We start from the raw sequence: 19,264 nt of genomic DNA on the forward strand, positions 1-19,264 counted from the left end.
CGCTCCCATTCTTTTGTCATGCTTTTTGCTTTCATTTAACATCAAAATTAAATGGTGAGTTAAACAGAGTAGCTTTTAATAATGAGTAGAAAATGAGCTGAGCTGTACACATAGATGGTGCCCATAGGAAGCCTGGAATTATCCCGTAGTGTTTTTAATGGGCAGTCCCACTGCATTGTGAGCTGTTGGCTCAGTGAGGCTGTCTTAGATGAGCTACAGATGAGACTCCCAGTACTGTAAATATCTGTGGCATTTAGCTTTGAGTACCAGGAAATGAAACAGCATGGGAAGTAAGAAAAAGGTTTATTTTACTGAAGTCAGTAAAACAATATTTTCTTCAGGCTGATTTGGAAGCGGACCTTAGAAAAGTTAAGTGGAGAAGAAATGCAGTGTTTTGGGGCCAGAAGTGTTTAACAAGCAGCATGAGCTGCCCATTGCTGGCTGCTCTGCTGTTTGATTGCAGCACAGCGAGGTGCAGGGCTCAGGCAGCTGGAGAAAGGCTCTGCAACACTTGGCATGGTGATCTCCTAAGGTGCTTATCTGGTGAGAAAGTGGGCTCAGGTAGGAGGGCTGGAGTTTGCTTTCTGGACAATGTAGCTTTTCTTTGCATCTTGGATGTTAAAGCTGGCTGTATCAGTCCTGTTGATCTCATCTGACTTTGCATCTGCAAGGATTTTAGCCTGGGATTCTTACATATAGTAATTTCTGGTTGAGTTGCAGCAGTTTCCTTAAGCAGGTTTTAATTTTCGGGGTGGTTCTTTTGTGCTCTTCAGAAATGTGTGGAAATTGTAGCTTTCTTTACAGTAAAAGATATGTGCTTTCTCTCTAATCTGGCATTTTTCTACCTTCTTTCTTCCAGCTTTGACATCTTTTCCCTCTAAGTGATTGCAGACTGTGATCAGGTGATCCCTTACATGTCTTTGATTTGTTAAGTAGGTTGAACATCTTAAGTCTCATTGCAGTTGATTTAAGACTTGGAGACAGCCTTATGGTTTTTTGCTGGGTCCTTTCCAATTTTTCATGCTGCTGCATTTCAGGTAAGGATGAAGGTTGCATGTGCTATGTCAGCAGTGATCTTGCAGCTGTCAAAGATGGAAGCAAGGCTACATTCTGGCGCCTGCTCTTTTTGTTCCTTCCCCCCTTGTTTATGCTTCCAGGAATTGGGCAAGGCCTGTTCACCCACGATATTGCACTTGGCATTCAGACTCTGTTAGTTATCTATAATTCTTTATAAATCAGAGCTGTTTTGGAAAGCTAAGGTTTGTGTCTGGACAGGGAGGAGGGGGTGTTTTGGTCTGGTATGTGGCAACACAAAGTTATTTATCATAGATTGTGCTCTCTGCACTTCAATAATCTGCTGACATTTTGCCAGTAATAAAAAGGTCAAGGAAAAAAGTTGCTTCCTACAAATCATGGCATTTGATTGTTCTCATTATTAAACAGAGCATGGTTTCCTTGGAACAAAATTTCAGCCATCCCCAGCTTTGTAAAGGATAAATTACCAGCTGGTACAAATGCATAAAAATGAAAAAGCAGCTTTCTTTTGATGTTGCTGGTCCCTATTCCAGTGATTTGTCCTTTCCTGAAGCAGGGTGTGGGGAAGATGGAAGAGAGAAGTGTCCCTTGGATATTAAATACGGTAGCAAAAAGAATTATGCAAGTTGATACTTGAAAAATGAGCCATTAAATTGATTTAAAGGGCCAAAATCTCTATAGTCTAGGGTTCACAAAATGTTACATATTCCTAATTTTTAGGAATGGCTTAAAGAATGCCATGTTAGGTCCAAAGCACAATAATGCAGTTAAACAAAACATTGTATCCTCCTTTTTTTTTTTTTTCCTACAACTTCTATTGATTTTTGTCTCTGAGATTCCTGAGCTTGCAGCTGCAGTGCTGTTTTTCTTGTTACCCCCAGTGGTGCTTTCTGATAGAGAGATCACTCTGTGTGAGGCAAGGCTCTGGCTTAAACATAACAGTAGTGGCTGGGCAGTGGATAAGCATCAGCAGTCCAGTTGGAGATGCTTGGACACCATCCGTGGTGGGGAGCTTGGGTGGAAGCTCACATGGATGGACACCATCCATGTGAGGGAGCTCAGAGGGAAAAGGTTGCTGTTTGTGGAGGCAGGCCGATGAGTGTTAGTGCTGTCAGTTAGGGTTGTTTGTTAGTTTGCAGAAGAAGCAGGAGAATTGGTGTATTTTTGTTACTGAAAATGAACAAAAGTGTCTTGCAGAGGAGTGCTGGCTTTTTTCTCTTGCAGCAGGGTATTTGTTGCTACCCTTCCCCAAAGCATCTCTGTGGATACCTAAGATTGCACGCCTAAAAAAGCTGAATTCTAACAATTATATGGCTGTGGTGTACTGCAGTTCTTACTCCCAAATTCAAAATTAATTTGAATGTAAATCCTTTTTAAAAAGGGAGTGTAGAAAGGTCTGTATTGGGGGAATACAGCTTTTGTAGTCTCTGGCAGATAGAATCAGTTTTTTTTAGGTTTTTACAGTGTCATTACATGAAAGTCCAGTAGGCACAAGCTGCATATTTATCTACCCAGGAATTCAATATTGCTATTAATTGGTGTTGGAAACAAGCCAAATCCACTTGAAATAGATTTATTTTAAAAAAATGCTGTTTTGCCATTTGAATTACTTCAGCCAGAGCACTCCTGGGCAACTTGTTGGGTTTTATTTTTTACAGAGCATTATATATGTCGATCCTGGCCATGGCTGATGCCTTGTAAAATGCTGAAATGCGCTGGAGCTGGAGCAACCTACTGGCTGTGAGGGGGCTGAAGGAGCATTCCCAGCTTCCTGCCATCCCAAGGAATATGGGGAATTGCCTTCACGCCTCCTCTTCTAGTGCTCTGTGTTTAAGTGTTTGAAAAGGTTGTGCAGGATAATGTAGTGTGTTTCTGTGCTTGCTTTGTATCGAACAGACACGCTGCTCCTTTTCACCCAGCGGATGTGTGCAGGTACCTAAGCAGACTTCACAGAAAGCTCATAAGGGTTTGTGTTTAGCACAAAAAGTACAAAATCTTGAGCTTTGCCTTTAAAGTAACTTTCCTAGGATGACTTACATCTGGAGGTCATTCTTTCCTCTCTGTGCTCATTTCTACAGTAAGAAAGGATGCAGAAGGTTTCCCTTGTGAAAGCATCCGGCACCGCTGTGTTTGGGTTTGTGTGCTTGTCCTCCTGCTCTCTGGAGTGTGTCTCTCACAGAATACAGTCATTTCTGCTCCTAAGTTCATTGTTTATCCAGCACTGGCAGGCTGGGAGATAAAGGTGGAAACTTGGAACGAGACTGAAGAAATGGTCCTAATTTTAGGAAGGTTTCAATGGAACAGGAAGGGAGCAGGTGGGCAGGATGCTCTGGGGCAAACACACAGTGAAATGTCGGTGCTTGTGTGCATGCAACAGTCACATCTTCCTTACAGGTCTGTTGGATTGATGTGACATTTCTCATTAATAAGACACCAGTGTTATCCTGGGAATTTCTGTGGCTTGTCTCCACCCCACTTAAAACTGGACTTAATGAGCAGCTTCTGGAAAGTGAGGGGGAAAAGTACGTCATGCCTGCCACTGTTTCCTTTCACAGCTCATTTACTGGGCCTTTTCTTGATATATATTCAGTAGTTCTTCAGTAGACTTCAGAAGGGTTGTTTACAAGAGAAATTTATCTGGTTGCATTTTCTCCTAAATGTAATTCAAGGAAATGTCTCCCACTGCTATTTAAAAACTAACATGAAATCAATCAGGCAGTTTTTTGCAGCTATCAGAGGCTATGTCAATGGCCATAGAAAATAAAGGGGGAGCCAAGGAAAGAAAGGCAGGGTAATACAATGGCATTTGAAACACTGTTTTGTTTTCATTCGGATATTTTTAGCTAATGGTGATTTTTTTTCCTTTATGTGAGTTGATATGTTGTGTCAGTGGTAGAAGCTGCCAGTGTAGATGTTTGTCCCAGGAAAAAGATACCAATTGACACTGAATACGTTTCAGGGGCTGCTAGATAAAATTATGTTAAGAAATGCTTCAGCAGCTCTCCAAAATCCAGATTAAAAATTGCAGCCCCAGTTAAATCAGGGTTTAATTAGTCTTACAGCAGCCCAGAGCCTTTGCTTTATTTCCACAGCTATCTTCAGGCCTGCATCTTCAGGTACCCCACTCAGGTAGACACATTGCTTTGCTGTGTTTCCTGCAGTCCTTCCCAGGAGAAGTGATCTAAATACTTTCAAAGACACTGATTGATTGTTTCCAATATCTCCTTGGCTTGACATGGATTTTTTTCTTTTTGATTCTATATATCCAGTTAAGTCCTGATCTAAACCCCACTGAAGTTATGTTGGTGGTGGGGGGACTTTGGGGAATGAGCAAAGGTGGACGATGGGAACAAGTCCGTGGATTGTACTCATGGCTTGAATGTGTAAAGTCATTATCTTCATGTACCTTTGGGCTGTCATTGTAGACCAGTTTCTCTGGGCCTTGCAGCTTTCATGGACTTGACAGTGTGATACATTGCTGAGGACTTGCCATGTTTGTAGGTGCAAGCAGGACATGCCCTTTACCAGGAGTTCGTGAGTTTTCTGGTATTCTACACAACAGCTGCTCTAGAAGAGTAAAATGATGCAAAATCTGTGTAAAAACAGTGCAGAGGACCTTCCCTGAGTCTCCCAGGGATGCAGAGTACAGGTGCCTTGTGCTGAAAAGTTTTCTTCCCTGAAGTTATATTTGCTAAGTCCTCCAGAATAGTATATATTCAGGACTGTCTGTTCTGGAGCAAGCAAAACTGGGAGTTCTACAGCATCTTAAAAAAAAAAAATAGCACTAGAGGCACGCACAAAAACTAAAATCCCATTCCTTGCTGAATAAATGAAGGCAGCCCCAAGACTGCTATAATTTATATGCTTTCCTTTTTCAGTGCTGTCACTGGGGAAAATAACAGTGTGCCTGCTTGCTGTCCAGAGATCTGCTGTGCCAAAGAAAATAGTTGCAGCAAGTGGCAAGCAGAGAAGGCACCAAGGTATTTGATGGATGAGTGTTCTTCCCCCAAGCAGAGAGGAACATTTGTGAGAAACTAGTAATATACTGTGGTTGAAATGGCCCATTCAGGGTATAAAATTCCCAGTCAAGTTGCCCAGGAGAGAGCTGAACAGCTGGTGTAGGAGCAGAAATCACTGCAGATAAATCAGATTGGCATCTAATTGACTGTGGGCCCTGGACAGGCCCTGCTAGTTTTTTTTCCTCTGGTGGATGAAGTCAGGAAAGATTTCACTGTGTGATGACTGACGTTTGTTCCCCCCAGCTTCTTGCCTTCCTCTTACAGCTGCCTCAGTTCAAGAGAAACAAGATGCTTGTCCTGGTTTGCTGCTGTTAGATTTGGCATTGCAGCGGTGTCCCCAAGTCCTTATCCTGTCCAGTCAGGGCAAGGAGCTGCTCAGACAGGTCCCAGAGCTGGTGGTGTGGGGCAGTATAAAGCTGGATGGAGAGCTGCAGCATCGCTGTGGGTGAGCGTGGCTGCTGAAGAGCTCTCCAGAAGTGGGAGCAGTTCCAGCTGGCTGTGAGGGTGGAGGCAGGCTCCTGTGCCATAATTACAAAGGCTGGTGTTTAATTGCTGCTTCCTGCTTCAGAGGTGTGCTGTAAATTAAAAAGGTGCTTTACAATAGCAGCATTTAACTTCTTTCTGTCATCTGCTTTCATTTTAGTTGATCTGGGCTGGGATTTCTCAAGGGAGGTTTTCTGTGCTCTGTAAATCCCTTGAAAGAGTGTGGGCACTGGGTTCTTAGCTCTCCTGGAGGTGACTTGATGTTCCCTCTAAGCCAGGATAATTGGGCTCTTCTGCACATCTGTTTGTGCAAGACCCCTGTGTCCCACATTTAAAATCCAGGGACTGGTTGAGCTGATGTGAGAGGAAGCTGGTCCATCTTCTCTGTGTTTCATAAACTGAAGAACATCCTGAGATGCTCTGTGATTGTTGAATGTAAGGGAAGAGGAGCGAGTGCACAGCTGGAGGGATGGGCAGTTCGGTGGGGCATTGAACTGCAGCCCTTTAAAAATTGCTGATGGGAGAGTGGGCAAAATAGTGCCCTATTTTGGGGCTGTTAGCTCTTCTTCCAGCTTTCTTTTTCCAAATTTAAATGAGACAAAGGCTGGAGAGACAGGTTGGATATTGACTAGGTGTTCAAAATTATAGCTCTAGTGTGTGGGTATGGTCAAAATAGCTGTGACGATGCTTCTCAAAAAGTACCTTGCTCATCCATTTGTTAGAGATAATATTAAAGATTCAGGAAAATTTCATCAGTTCTGGAGATCTCAATGATGTTAGAAATTGTGAAGCTCAGTTTAAAAACAGGAACTTCAGGGAGGGGGCTTAAGAAGCCTTCTTTACTGCTAAATTGTTAAAGTTCTAGCTCCTGTTCCACACGCATGTCCAAGCTTTTCTTTCTCTGAGGAAACGGCTGGACTTTTTTCAGGTTTTACTGACAAACAAACACTTTTCTGAAGCAGTCCCCTGAGGTTAAACACAAAAAAAAAACATTGTGAAATTGATTACAGAATGTCAAATCATGGCAGACCAAGATGAAACACACAACAGAGCCAATATCTCTTTAGTATCCTCTTTTGCACTCCCAGTTAATGCCAGAGGAAGGTGTTTGTTCGTGTACAGGACAAACTGGACTTAACTCCAAGATAATGCCATGGATGGGTCCTAGGCCTCCCCACTGGCATGTGAGCTGTGTGGATATGTGCAGATAAGAGCACTGGATATAGGTTTGTCCAGAGGAAGAGGTCAGGACTGGCATGCTTACTTGTAACGTGGAGGCAAGGTAGCTGCGTGAGCCAGGTGCTCCTCCCACATTGCTCTGTTCCCAGGGGCAGGCAGAGTTTTTAGCCATGTGCTTAAACTGCACTTGGTGCTTGGAGCAGGGCACCCAAAGGTGCTTTTTATCCAGCTCTGTGCTGGCTGTAATTGGCAGGCTTTATTCAGGAAAACACTCTCGCCATTTGGTGTGGTGGTAATTGAAGTCACTGCTGTACGTTATAATACTGTGTGTTGTGAACTCTTTGGAGGAGGAAGGGAAAATAGGTGAGGAAGTGGTAGCTTTGAAGAAGAGGAGTAGTTGTGCCAATTATCCTGGATGAGTTGTTCAGTGACAGTTAATCCATGTGAGTGAAAACAAGTGCTCTGTGATGGAGTGCCAAGGTCAGGAATTTGAGCTCCGTTTGAAGAGTGAAAGTTACAGTCTTGAGGATTAGAGCTCCTTAGAAGAAAACATCTCTTGAAAAATTGAAGCAGAGCTTTTCCCACTGTGTCATCCATATAGTCTTCTCTTTTTGATGACCAGAAAAAGACAATGGCAGAGGAGTGTTAAGACCCCCTTATATGAGTTATTCCACAACTCAGGGGTGTGACACAGTGGGTTTGTGAAACTTGCCTCGGAGTATGTCCATATTCATGCCTTTGCATGCAGGCTGCCAGGGGAGATCAACTACTGTGTACACTTGATTTTGCAGGAGAACAATTACTGCAAAGGTACATTATCCTTTGCCATCCCTGGTGTCAACAGAGCTGAACTGATTTATACCACCTGGAGCTTCTGTTCAGTATGCCGCTACATTTTTAGCAGGTGGAAAATGGTCAGATTCAGAAAGGTGACTGAGTTGATTTTGTCTGTGTTTTCTCATGTTGCAAATAGGATTGAGCCAGAACTTAATATGTTGAAGGTTGAGCTACGTGTGCAATACATTTCTAGTAGCTGGTAATTTGGGGTATCTGGTTCATATGGGTATATGAATCCCTCTATTGTGCAGAACAAGGTCATTTTCCTTTGTGTCTGCCTTCTGTTTATTTAACCAGACACTATCTTGTAAACATTTTGTTCAATATCTGTGACATCATTTTCGGTTCACTTCATATGTGCGTTATATGTGTTTGTCCGTGTCCCCTTGCCCACCTCTCCACCCCCTCATTGTTAGTGGATATGTTCTGTAGGCTATCCAGAGATTGACATTTCATTTTAGTCTCTGAAAAATGATGCTATTGGTTCCATGATAGACTGCAGTTTGTAGGACATGTGATCAGTGATGCCGAGCAAGGGGACACCCCTTTATCTCATTATATTGACCTTGCTGACATGTAATCACACCCACTGTAGTATGAACTAGTGCCGTGTATCCCTAGCAGAATATAAATACTGTACTTTCTGTATATAGCTTTTCTCTTCTTTCTTTCTTTCTTTAATGTAAATGGCACTGTTTTCATGCAGAGATTGCTATCTGCCCGTGCAAACAAACATGTAAGGCCTTGGATTTGGAATTTCATTGGCTTCATTATCCACTTATATTGGTGTGCTTGAGCAAACAAGTCCCCAGTAAATAAAATGGCATAATGTAATTTACACGTGCCTCTCCTGGGAAGTGTGTGTATGGAAGGCAGTTGTTGGGCCTTAATGGTACCTGTGAGCATTAAGTTCATTGAAAGAACCAAGTTGGATGGATTTTGGTCCTTGCACCATCAGTACCTCTAGTGCAGTGTGAAAATAAACACTGAGGACATTAATTCCTTTGAAAATGGCTCCCAGTAACTTCTTTCCTTACTGCTGATCCATTTGGGGAAAGTTGTTACCATTTGACTCTTTTCTAACTTACCTATAAGTAATTTATCATTTTCTCTTCATCTTGGGTTGTTTTTCCTTGCATGTTTGTGGTGATACTCCCTTCTGTCACTGAGGCACTGTAAGCTTAATCAGTATGTCCCAAAGGCACTGGAAAACCTGGAGGGCTGTATTTGGTTAGGAGCAGGATTTTTTCAGAGGGAATACCCCACTGCTCACATATAATTGAAACCAGGCTTTTCCAGAGCATCTCACTTGCACGCTGGAGAGCTGTGAGTACAGACACACCCTGTAATTGCATAAATCAGCATGAATCTAAGGGGGACAAAGTCTATTGAAATTATATTTTGGAAGGCAGGATTGCTGTTAATGTTTTAAGGTTTGATGGCTTTCTGAGCTGTTTGTGGACAGAAAAGCTGCCATTGCTCTGAGAAGGCCCTGTGCATATTCCCGAGAGGGGATAAGCCAAGGCAGTTTTGGGAATGGAGCTTGGGGCTCCCTTTTCTGCTGCTGAACAGTCACACCAAAACAAGCACCAGTGCTGTGAGCATGCCCCAAAGCCAACTGGGCAGAAGGGCAATTCAAGTCAGATAAAGCCAGTTCTTGAACAGATTGAGCTCTATGCTTTTCTAAATCAGAACAAAAATGTCAAATTCCTTATAAATACCAGGCAGTGCATAGCTGCACTGACCTGGCATCTCTGTTCTGGTCGGATGGGTGGAGAGCAGAGTCGAGCTGTTCCTCTGTGAGCCTGGAAGATGGAGAAATATTCAGGTTTTGCTTCTCAAAAGCAATTATCTGCATTTCCCCCCGGCCTGAAGTAATGGGTCACGCTCTCCTTAGCATGGTGAAGAATGTGTCTAGTCAGCACTGGGGGAAATTCTGGAATAGTCCAGGAGTGCCAGGCATTCAGACACAATACCGTCATTGGCAAATCCGCATGAATAACTTTGGAGCGCTGTAATGTGGGCTGCAAATTGTGAGGCTGACTCCTTACACAGACCACAGATCCATCACTTTGAAATGTCAGGCCTTTGTCACCCAAAATAGTCTTTTGTCTTCTTTTTCCATGCACGATACATGGAATTTTTTCTCTTTTGCTTTGTGTCTTGCAGTGTAGTTGGAAAAGAGCCTGTGCAGTTCACACTGAGAAGCTCAGCTAGGAAGAAAAGCTCTTTCCTGACTGCTTGTTGACCAAAGAGATGCAGGCACAGTTGAGCTGTGGTCAAGGCAGGAAACCAGCAGGCAGCTCTTGGGACTCCTGGTAGAATGTTGTGGTGCTCTGCCCTGCAGTGCTGTGTCTGTAGGTTGTAGAAGACAAACCAAACTTCACCTTTTCAGTGGCTGGAGTGGCAGTCATGGTCCAGCCTGTCAGACTGGCACTTTCAATGGCGGGATTGTGAGAGTGGTCTCTCTCCCTCCTGCTTACCTGCATGAATCAGGCATGTGTGGATCCTCTGTGAAAACAGTATGTGGTGTTAGCAAGAGGGAGCTGTGATCCCCCTCAGTTCCTCAGCTGTTGTGATTTTCTGAGTCTTGATTAAATGAGATGTGGCCCATATGTGAATTCAAGTTTCAGAAGGGAAAGAAGAAGCAAGTTTCTATTTTTACACACATGGTTGTACCATCAGATTTATAGCACCTGCTGAAGTGTAGTACATGCTTAAACTCTCATCTGATTTTGAGGTTGAGGACTGTGCAGCACTGTGAGCAGTGGGAGGGGATTCAGGGTGTTCCCAGTAGCATTTTTGTTTTGAGATAAGGATTGTGCTTTGCAGATACATTCTCCACTTGCGGAGTAACTTCCACTTCCTGTGTTCTATTTCATGTTGTGGAGCAGTTTTGGAGTATGCAAACTACATTGCCTTCAGATGAAACCAAATTGTGTTTATGATAGCCAGAAGAGATAGTCCAAAGTGAAACCTGTCCTGTGACTTGATTCCTTAATCTGGATGAATCTGCAGTGTTGGTAATTACAGTTCATGAGTTTGGATCTTCATGTTTGGGAAAGGCATCAGCCTATCAGCAGCCTTGGAGAGATCAGGCCCATGTGCTGTGTGGGAGCCTGGAGGAGACACGTTGTCTCAGGACCTTTCACAAGTGTGGTGGAGGATTAAAAGGGCTGAAGTATTGTGTATCACATTGCTCCTAAGGTTAGCCCCAGCAGAGTGGAATGTATTTTTTCATGTGGTTTCTGATGCTGTTGAGATTTGACCAACAACTGTCAGAGCTCAGTTTTGTTCTCATGGGTCTTCTATGCTCCAGAGCAAACTGGGGGCTTTTGGCCTTCTCAAAACTGAAGTTCACTATTACTGCTTTTTCTTGTGCTACACTTAATTTTCTAGAAGATGCTACTCTTGAGCTCTTTCACTGTAATTATTACTTAGAAATATCACAGAGGAAGCCCAGCATTCTGAGAATTATCTTGGCAGCTAAATACATAAAGAATGCATTTCAATTTTTAAATTTAATGTCTAAATATGCTTTTCCCCTTTTAGATCTGGTATCTTTCCTATATAATTTAATTTCAGGTAAGAAAAGGTGGATTGACAACAGTTTAGTTTTTTTGGTTTTGTTCTTACCTCACCACTCTTCTACTCCTCCTGGGTTAGCTTCACATGCACAAGTTGATTCTGTGGAAGGAGGGGTACAAACCCAATCACCTCCATGTTCCACATGGTTTTTTTAAGGTATGAACATAAATGCTTCTTCCACTTTTACCAGGAGGCAGGGCATGAGCACTGTCTAACTCTCAGTGAGTAGCAGAGGAAAGTGGATGTGTATTTGTAGCAGGATATGTCCCTGTCCAGCACACAAGAGTAGCTTTTCCTGAGCAAGTTTGCAATGCCTTTCTTATGCCACTGTCCCTTTCAAGTAAATTGAGGAAATCCAGCAGCTCTCATTTCCAGCCTGAGACATGTGAAGGAACTGGTGTACTTCTGGGAATGTATTAAATAAAATCCCCACATCAGGTGTAACTTTAGCAGAAGAAAAGAGGATATTGTCCCCCAGCCCCATTAATGTAGGTTGTAATTGATTGGCTCTATCATGTGTAAAGCTTGAAAAGTCTACTTAGAGTCTTGTTGGGATGATCAGAGTTGAATTTGACCAGCTTAATCATCCCGTACTATTTGCTTATGCATCCTAAAATTGTGTCAGAGGGCATGCCAATGAAATTAGGGCCTTATTTTCTGAGACATAAAAAAACTCAGAGCAATATCCCTAAGAATTCACATCTGGGGGCCCACTTATGATATTTCTCCTATTTCTCCCCCTGCCCCAACACTATCACATCACTGGTGCCTTTTCAAAGCTCTTCAAGTGTCAATCAGGGTTGGAAAGTCTGCTCCCATGGATTGGTTTGTAGGATGAAGTCAAAATGTTCAAAGGTGTGAGCAAAATTCTCCTACCAGCCCAAAAGAAAAGATTGTAACCAGAGTGTTTGACTTCTGTTTAGGGGGAAGAGGACCAGCAGCAAGTGTACAATTACTGCTTAATTGTCAGTACCATCAGCGTTTATCTTGTGTTTTCTGATTGGTCTAGGACAGGAAATTGTTTGCCATGTGAACCATTTGTTTATACCTTTCTAATACCAGGAAGTTTGAAATATAAAAAATTACCATTGTTTGAGTTGGCTCTGAACAACACTCCTGAAACCTTTAATGGGCTCTGAAGGAGGGCAAGAGCTCAGTGGCTCACTGTTCCATCCCTCCTTGCAGGCACATCCTCTGCAAGTGCTTCTGTCCCTCTGCTCTTAGGCTATAACTCTTTCTGGTTACACAGAACCTGCACAGGCAGACCCCCAGGACATGTGGAAGGGTGTTACTGTCCCACATTTCATGGGACCTGTGGGATAAGGGGTTTTCTTGTGACAGAGAGTTGTGTAGGTGTTAGTGGAACAGCTCTAGCTGACCTCAATTCCAAAATCTTTTTGTGCTGCAGCTGTCTGCTGATAGAGTCCTTATTGTAAAATGTCACATGGACCTGAGGCAGCTCGCAGCTGTCATCTGAAAAGGTTATGTTTTACCAGCAGCTGGAGTTTCTTTGTTTTCATAATGTTGAGTGAAGCTGTTTTAAATTTCACTGAGGAAACCAGGGACACTGACTGATAACCTCAGAGCATCCTGTAACTGAATCTACACAAGCAAATTTACACAGAAACTCTTGTCACTGACCTCCTGAGGGGTAAAGATGAGCTCCTCTTCAGCACTCTATGTATTATGCAAATAACACTGCAAGTAATAGGGTGCTGTGAGGACACTTTCTGATAATTTTTTCTTTAATATGCTCATCTGGTTTTTTTCTTGTAAGTAGTTTTAATTTTTTTGAAATTTTGGCAACTAGCAAGTAGAAAGTTGTTGCTGTTGGGTTAGAGCAGGCTGGTGTAGTCTAAGTTGTTTGTTGTTGGCTTATCCTTGCACAACTCCCAGGAAAATGTACTGCAAGCTTTGCTCCATCTGGCTATATGCCCCATCCTCTGTGAGGCACAAACTGAATTAAGAAACAAAGTTATTTTCTGCAGTCTGGCTGTTGCTACTCAGTGAGACCCTGTTAAGAATCCATTTTAAACATGGATCCCAAAGTCAATTTGATGTTAAGTTCAAATAGGTGCTAGAAAGCAATATCTTTGTAGCTAAATGTTGAAAATGCTATTGATTTTCCCATCATCAGTGCCAGATTTGGAATATGAACATGCCCCATTGTCCCAGGCAGACTTGATTGGTAATAAAAACTTTTACATATTATTCAGGTGTCTTCCTATTGGAAGGACTCTTGGAGATCTTGGTTAACTTTCCAGAATTACAATGTAGAAAATCAGTCTGAATTTTGCCAGGATATCTACCTAGCAAATAGCTTCAAGAGAGGTGTGGGCAACCCTAACCTGCTGTTAGGGCCAGGCAATAAAGACTGCCTCTCCTAAGCCTTGGAGATGGAAGGGTTTGGGAAACAAAGTGTTATTTTAGCAGATGTATGGGTTTAAACAAAATGAAGTGAAGCTGTCAGCCCTTTCCCCAGTCCCACTGATTTCCTGAGTGAGGACACTCCCCCAGGAGCCCAAAGATGCATCTCTGAGCTGACCCAACCTGCTTCTCCAGCTGGGACAGTTCAGTTGCAGGGACAGGGTTTGTGGTCAGCTGCCAAGGCACCTACTGGTGTGTCAATGGGAAAAGTCCCCCCGGAAGATGCACAATAAAAATCAAATTCCCTCTCCCTTGAGGTCACACAATATGAAGCTGTCTACCATGGAACTCAAGAGGACATGAATAATGGGGACCTTGGAAATCTAGAGCTGCACCACTGAGTCTGTCAGGTGTCCGAGCTGAAAGCTCTGACATCTCTACAGTTGCAAGCAAGAAGGAAGTATGAGATAGCATTGCTCTTTTGGCCTCTCCTCTGTAATCTCCCTGCTCCTTTGCAGCTCAAGCCAATCCCAAGATGGATCCAAAATGCAAATACTAGTTGGGAAATTTCTGAGTGCACAGTGTTCTTCCCTGCGTCCTTCTCCCATATCTGCACCAGCTCTATTAAATGAGGAGCAGAAATATAGAAATGCATTTAGTAATGACGTAGCTTCTTCATTTCTTTTCCTCCTCTGTTGTTCTCAGAAATAGGCAGTGAGTAGTTGGATCATGGGGTTGCTATGGTGAGCTTTAAGATACACCTTTGATCATAGTTGGTGAGTGCCAGTCAGCATATTAATTCCAAGCAGACCATATGCTTCCAGACCAAAATACCTCTCTCTTGCTACTCTTCATTTTGTTGAACACTTAGCCTGCTATTTCTCAGACTACTGTGTCTTACCATGCTGCTCCAAGAAATCTGTTCAAGTTTGGTATTTCCTTTTCTCAATGGAGGGGCAGCTGGCAGAATTACTGCCTGAAAGGAAGTTGTAACCAGGTGAGGGTCAGTCTCTTCTCCCAGACAACCAGCGACAGGACACAGTCTTAAGCTGCTCCAAGGAAAGTTTAGGTTGGACATTAGGAAGAAGTTCCTCAAAGAAAGAGTGGTTGGGCATTGGAATGGTCTGCCCAGGGAGGTGGTGGAGTCACCGTCCTTGGAGGTGGTTAAGAAAAGACTGATTGTGGCACTTGGTGCCATGGTCTGGTAGACAAGGTGGTGTTTGGTCTTGGATGATCTCAAAGATTTCTTCCAACTGAGTTGATTCTGTGACCCTTTCCCCTCATGAACTCCTGCTACCTCAGCAAAACCCACCAGTAGCAATCCTGATTTCAGGTAATCTGCTGTAGATTTAGATATTTAATGTGAACTTCTGAGTATGTTAAATGAGACACTGAGATGCCTCCCTTGAAAATTAGTGGCAGAACTCCTACTACAGATGAAGGAGACAGGGTCAGATGATTTTGCCCCAACAAGCACTCTGCAGCAAGGATGGCTGGGTGGTGGTTTTCTGGCCTTTGACTTCACTGTTCTACAGTGGATAAATGCCTCCTACCTATGAAAATATTTTGCTGTCCTGTGTGGTTTTATACAAATATAAGTGAAAAGGCAAGCGACAGGGAATGTGGTGCTCAGTTTTTTTCTGTGATTTATGCTCTGGTTTATCCGGCAAGGCAGCCTACGTACCCGAGAGAGCAGTCTGAGTATCTGTGAGAACAGAGATCAGATAGCGGGGTTGCCTTGGCTTGCTGGGCTGCAGGGCTTAATCAGCTATTAGAAGATGATATTAGGAAATGTAATTTACAAAGAGACTCTGTTCAGAGTTTTGAGTCTTTTGTCAGTTCTAATAGAATATTCAAGAGGAAGTGCTCTATTTCATTCTAGTTCTTTTGGGTTTACTTTTCATTTTTGTGTGCTTCTTTTTCTGCCAAGCAATTGCCCGCTGCATCTATTTGCTAGGACTTGCTTATCTAGGCTTCTTGTTATTATCCTGGCTAAAAAAATGTTATTTACTCATATGGTAATACCTAGAGCTTCTAATCTAGCATCAAAGCTTCATTGTGATGGATGTTACACAGACCATTAGTTTATTAAAGATGGGTATTTGTTGTCTTAGGAATGTATGGGTTTACTTTATGTTAGCAAGAAGGGACAGAACAAGGTGGCAGGAAAGAATTCACACGCAGTATATCAAGTGACAATCACAGCAGCTTGTCTTGAAATGGCAAAGGTTTGAGCCTGTGGGGAAAAAAAATTGTAACACTAGAAAATGCTTTCCCCAGAAACAGAAATTATCAAAGTGTTTTCATTTTTGTTGCCTCTGAGAAGTATTTGCAGTACTTTTGCAGCATAGAATGGGTTTTTTGCTACTGTTTGCAGGACTACAGCCAATTTCACCAATCACTGGGCGCAAGAGGCTTCTTTAAACAGAAATTGGGAAATCCTGGGTAAGAAGTTTGCATGACAAATATTAGTCAAATATACACTCCTTTGAATTAAGACCTGGCCTGAGACTCTTTTAAGTCCTTGGCTTGCTTTAGACCCTGCAAGCTTCTGCATCATCCAGTACGTCTGCAACAGTTGATACAGCTCTTGTTACTCCACTTGCCTTAAGTCTGCTACAATTGTGTTACAGGAGGCAGCATTATCAACCTTAAAGAAATTGAATGGGTATCATTTTTGGATAAATCTGAGTATTTGTCACAGGCTGAACTGGATGGTAGCATTAGCCAGGCTGGGCACTGGCTGGTTTTTGTGCAGCCCTACCAAGAAGGACCGTAGAGGTGCTGTGGACAAAATGTTAAAGGTGAGCTGACATTGTGAGCACAGCACATTGTCTGCAGGAATGCACTGTGAGGAGCTTTGACAGCAGATTGATATTTTCTTCTACCCTTTAGTGCCCTCTCAGTTCAAGGAGGTTGTGGACTAGCTGGTGGGGCCCAAATGTGCTGAGCACATAGAGTGTGTGAGGAAAACACTGCTAGCAGTGAGTTTGAGACACTTTCAGAGTACAGCAGAGGGAAAGCTGAATGTGTCCCAGCAAGCACTAAGTATGGGAATTTCCCCTCCTGTGGGAATGGAGGGTTTAAATGTTATCTTCTTGATCTTAAGTGCCTTCTCAGCAGCCCTGCCTGTACCAGTGGGATTTGTCCACCTACGTCTGGTGGTGTCCTTGGAAGAAAACCAGCTTTTGCATAATCAGTCTCAATAGGAGGGTGCCTAAAGCTTGCAAGGTCGGGTTTGTTTTGTTTGTTGTCTTGCTTTGGGATGTATTTTTTCCCTTCTTTCTCCCTTTTTTTGGAACAAGAGTGTATTTCTCCTGCCAGCAAGATGTTTCTTCTACCTTGGAACTGTACAGCTTGCGCTTCTGGGTTTTTTTTTGCTGGCTCCTACTCTTGGCTTTCTGTTGCTGCTGCTGGTGGTGAGACTATTTCAGAGATGTGCCAGGCTTAGCATGCAGATCCAAATTTAGGTCTCTCTGCCTTCAAACAGAACAGAGGGTCTACAGAAGTAATTTTTTAGTGTGACTGTTCAGAATAGCTAATTGGCTTGTTGGCTCTGCATGAGACTGCACAGCACCCGGCTATGCTGGGCACTTGACTTTTCTTCTTTTATGCCTTCATTACTTGCCATGGTGATGGCCCTAGGTGACAGAAGTTCCAGGGAAAAGTTGGGAACAGAAGCCTCCAGCCAGGCTTGATGTGGGACTAGACTTAATTTTACTTCTCAAACCTGTGTCACTTTATCCTACCCAAGCCTGTTTCCTTGCTTAACTTGCTGGTTTCCTGATTAATTTTCTCTCTTCTTCGTATTTCTAGTGACATATTGGTGCTGCCTGGCAGGGAGACATATTTCCTGAGCAGAAGATGGCAAAAAAGGGTGGAGCAGAGATAATTTCCCTGATGCAAGCTGGATTAGTGTATACCTTTGTAAAGACTGTACCTGGCAGGGCTGTCTTAGCTCTTAGACTGCTTTTAGTGACTGAATGGTTGGAGCTGGGACATTTTAGGAATCAGAGCGCTATTTCTGGCTTGTTTGGGTAAGAGGGGGTTGGAAACAAACTGGCTGGTGAGAAACAATGTGGCATATAACTAATTGCAAGACAAATATTGTCTTGAATGTGTGTTATTATTTTGCTTTAAAATTGGCTGGCAGTTAACTACTTAGTATTTGAAGTCTTTTACGTCTTCAGGTTTAACATCTAAACTGTAAGGAAATTCATAGCTCTCTGCAGCTGGCTAGAAGCACATTTTAAAAGGTGCTTGCAACTTAGCAGTTACTTAATTTGCCCTGTGTTGTTCAGTAGTAGAGCAGTAGTAAATGTATAACTCCAGGAGTCTACCTGTAGGTGTGTCTGCTTACTGTATTTCTTTATTCCTAGATTTTTAAGGAGCTGATATTTGAGTAAGCAAAAGCAGATCAAAGGTATTGTGTTATAATTGGTTGCTTTATTGATTACTCAAGCCTCCTTCACTCTCTCATTAAAAGGTTTTGAGCCCTCACAATCTGCTGCATTGCGCAAGAGCTGTGCCAGGTGAGCAGCACCCTGTGCCACAGCTGCCAACTGCATGCTGCACCTTCCTTTCCTTCCAAAAGAGTCTTCATTTTAATGGAATTGTCTTCATTTTGACCTGGTACAGGTCTTGTGATGGGGTTTTATGTTGCTCTTTGAATGCAGAAGTTTAGCTAAAAAACCCCAGTGAAATAAGCTTTGAATCTTGCCTCACGTGCTGTGGATCTGTGGGAGGAAGTTGGTAGTAGGTACTTGAATAATTTCCAACATGGCATGTTAGTCTTGGGTGGAATTAAACTGCTCTAAAATGAGCTGCTGCCATGGGAACAAGGTACTAATGATTTCAGGGTGCCAAAGAATGCTTAGTCAGGATTTGGGAGAATAGCCACCCAAACCATTACGTCCTGTGTCTTCATTGCTTGTTTCTGTATCATGATGTTCCTGCTTACAGCCTTAACATCAGTTAACTGGGACATGGGAAGGAGCTCTAAGGTTGCCTTTAGGACTGAGACATTTCAGTGCAGTGATAAATGGCAGAAATGATTTCTGAAGTGCCCTTCATGAAGAATCTCTCCCTTTTGTTTGACACCAGTGGCTCTGTGCTCCAGTGATTGCCCTTGAGGATGCAGCTGTGAGGAGGAGCTGGGAGTGTGGCTGCTTTGAGGTTATCAGCAACTGCTGTGATGAGGGGGGATTTGGAGTAGGTCAGATAAAGGAGCAAAGGACCAGAGCTCTTCCCCTAAACCTCAGGCCTTTTAGTGAGGTGTGAAGGGTAGGGAGGGGGCTGTTGTTGGTCTCCAAGCATCCCTTAGGGGTAGTTCTTTGCAGAGGTACCAGGCATAAGATTGCATAGATCTGGACCAAAATATGGCATCTTTATGCCATTAGGTCCATCCCCGGCCTAATTCAGCAGCAACCAGAGAACCATGTTTTTTCTATTTTAGGGTTAAATATCTACTTGACTGGCATTTCTATTCTCAATTCATTAAAATTAGAACTACTCTGTAAGACCTCAGCCATTCATTAACCAACAAACCAGTGCTAATTTTAATTTCCATGGCTGCAATTTAATTTTGCACGAAGATTATAGATACTTCTGTGATTGCCTTTCAGCAGGCTCACTGAGACTTCTGCCATGGCACTGTTATTACTAGCAGGGACATACTAATGCCTTCCTGCTTAAACCTGTCTGAGAATCTATTAATGGGGTGGCCTGCTTCCAAATTGCAAAGAGGAGCAAAAGCT

At 43.0% G+C, this 19,264-nt stretch overlaps 1 protein-coding gene across 6 annotated transcripts in view; it reads left to right on the forward strand.

Annotated features, from left to right (window-relative positions):
* The window catches only part of OSBPL5 (oxysterol binding protein like 5), a 173,143-nt gene that overhangs the window by 47,244 nt on the left and 106,635 nt on the right, over positions 1-19,264 (forward strand). The gene's annotated exons all lie outside the window — the stretch shown is intronic.

This window comes from Haemorhous mexicanus, chromosome 6 (genome assembly GCF_027477595.1).
Source record: "Haemorhous mexicanus isolate bHaeMex1 chromosome 6, bHaeMex1.pri, whole genome shotgun sequence".
Lineage (NCBI taxonomy): Eukaryota > Metazoa > Chordata > Aves > Passeriformes > Fringillidae > Haemorhous > Haemorhous mexicanus.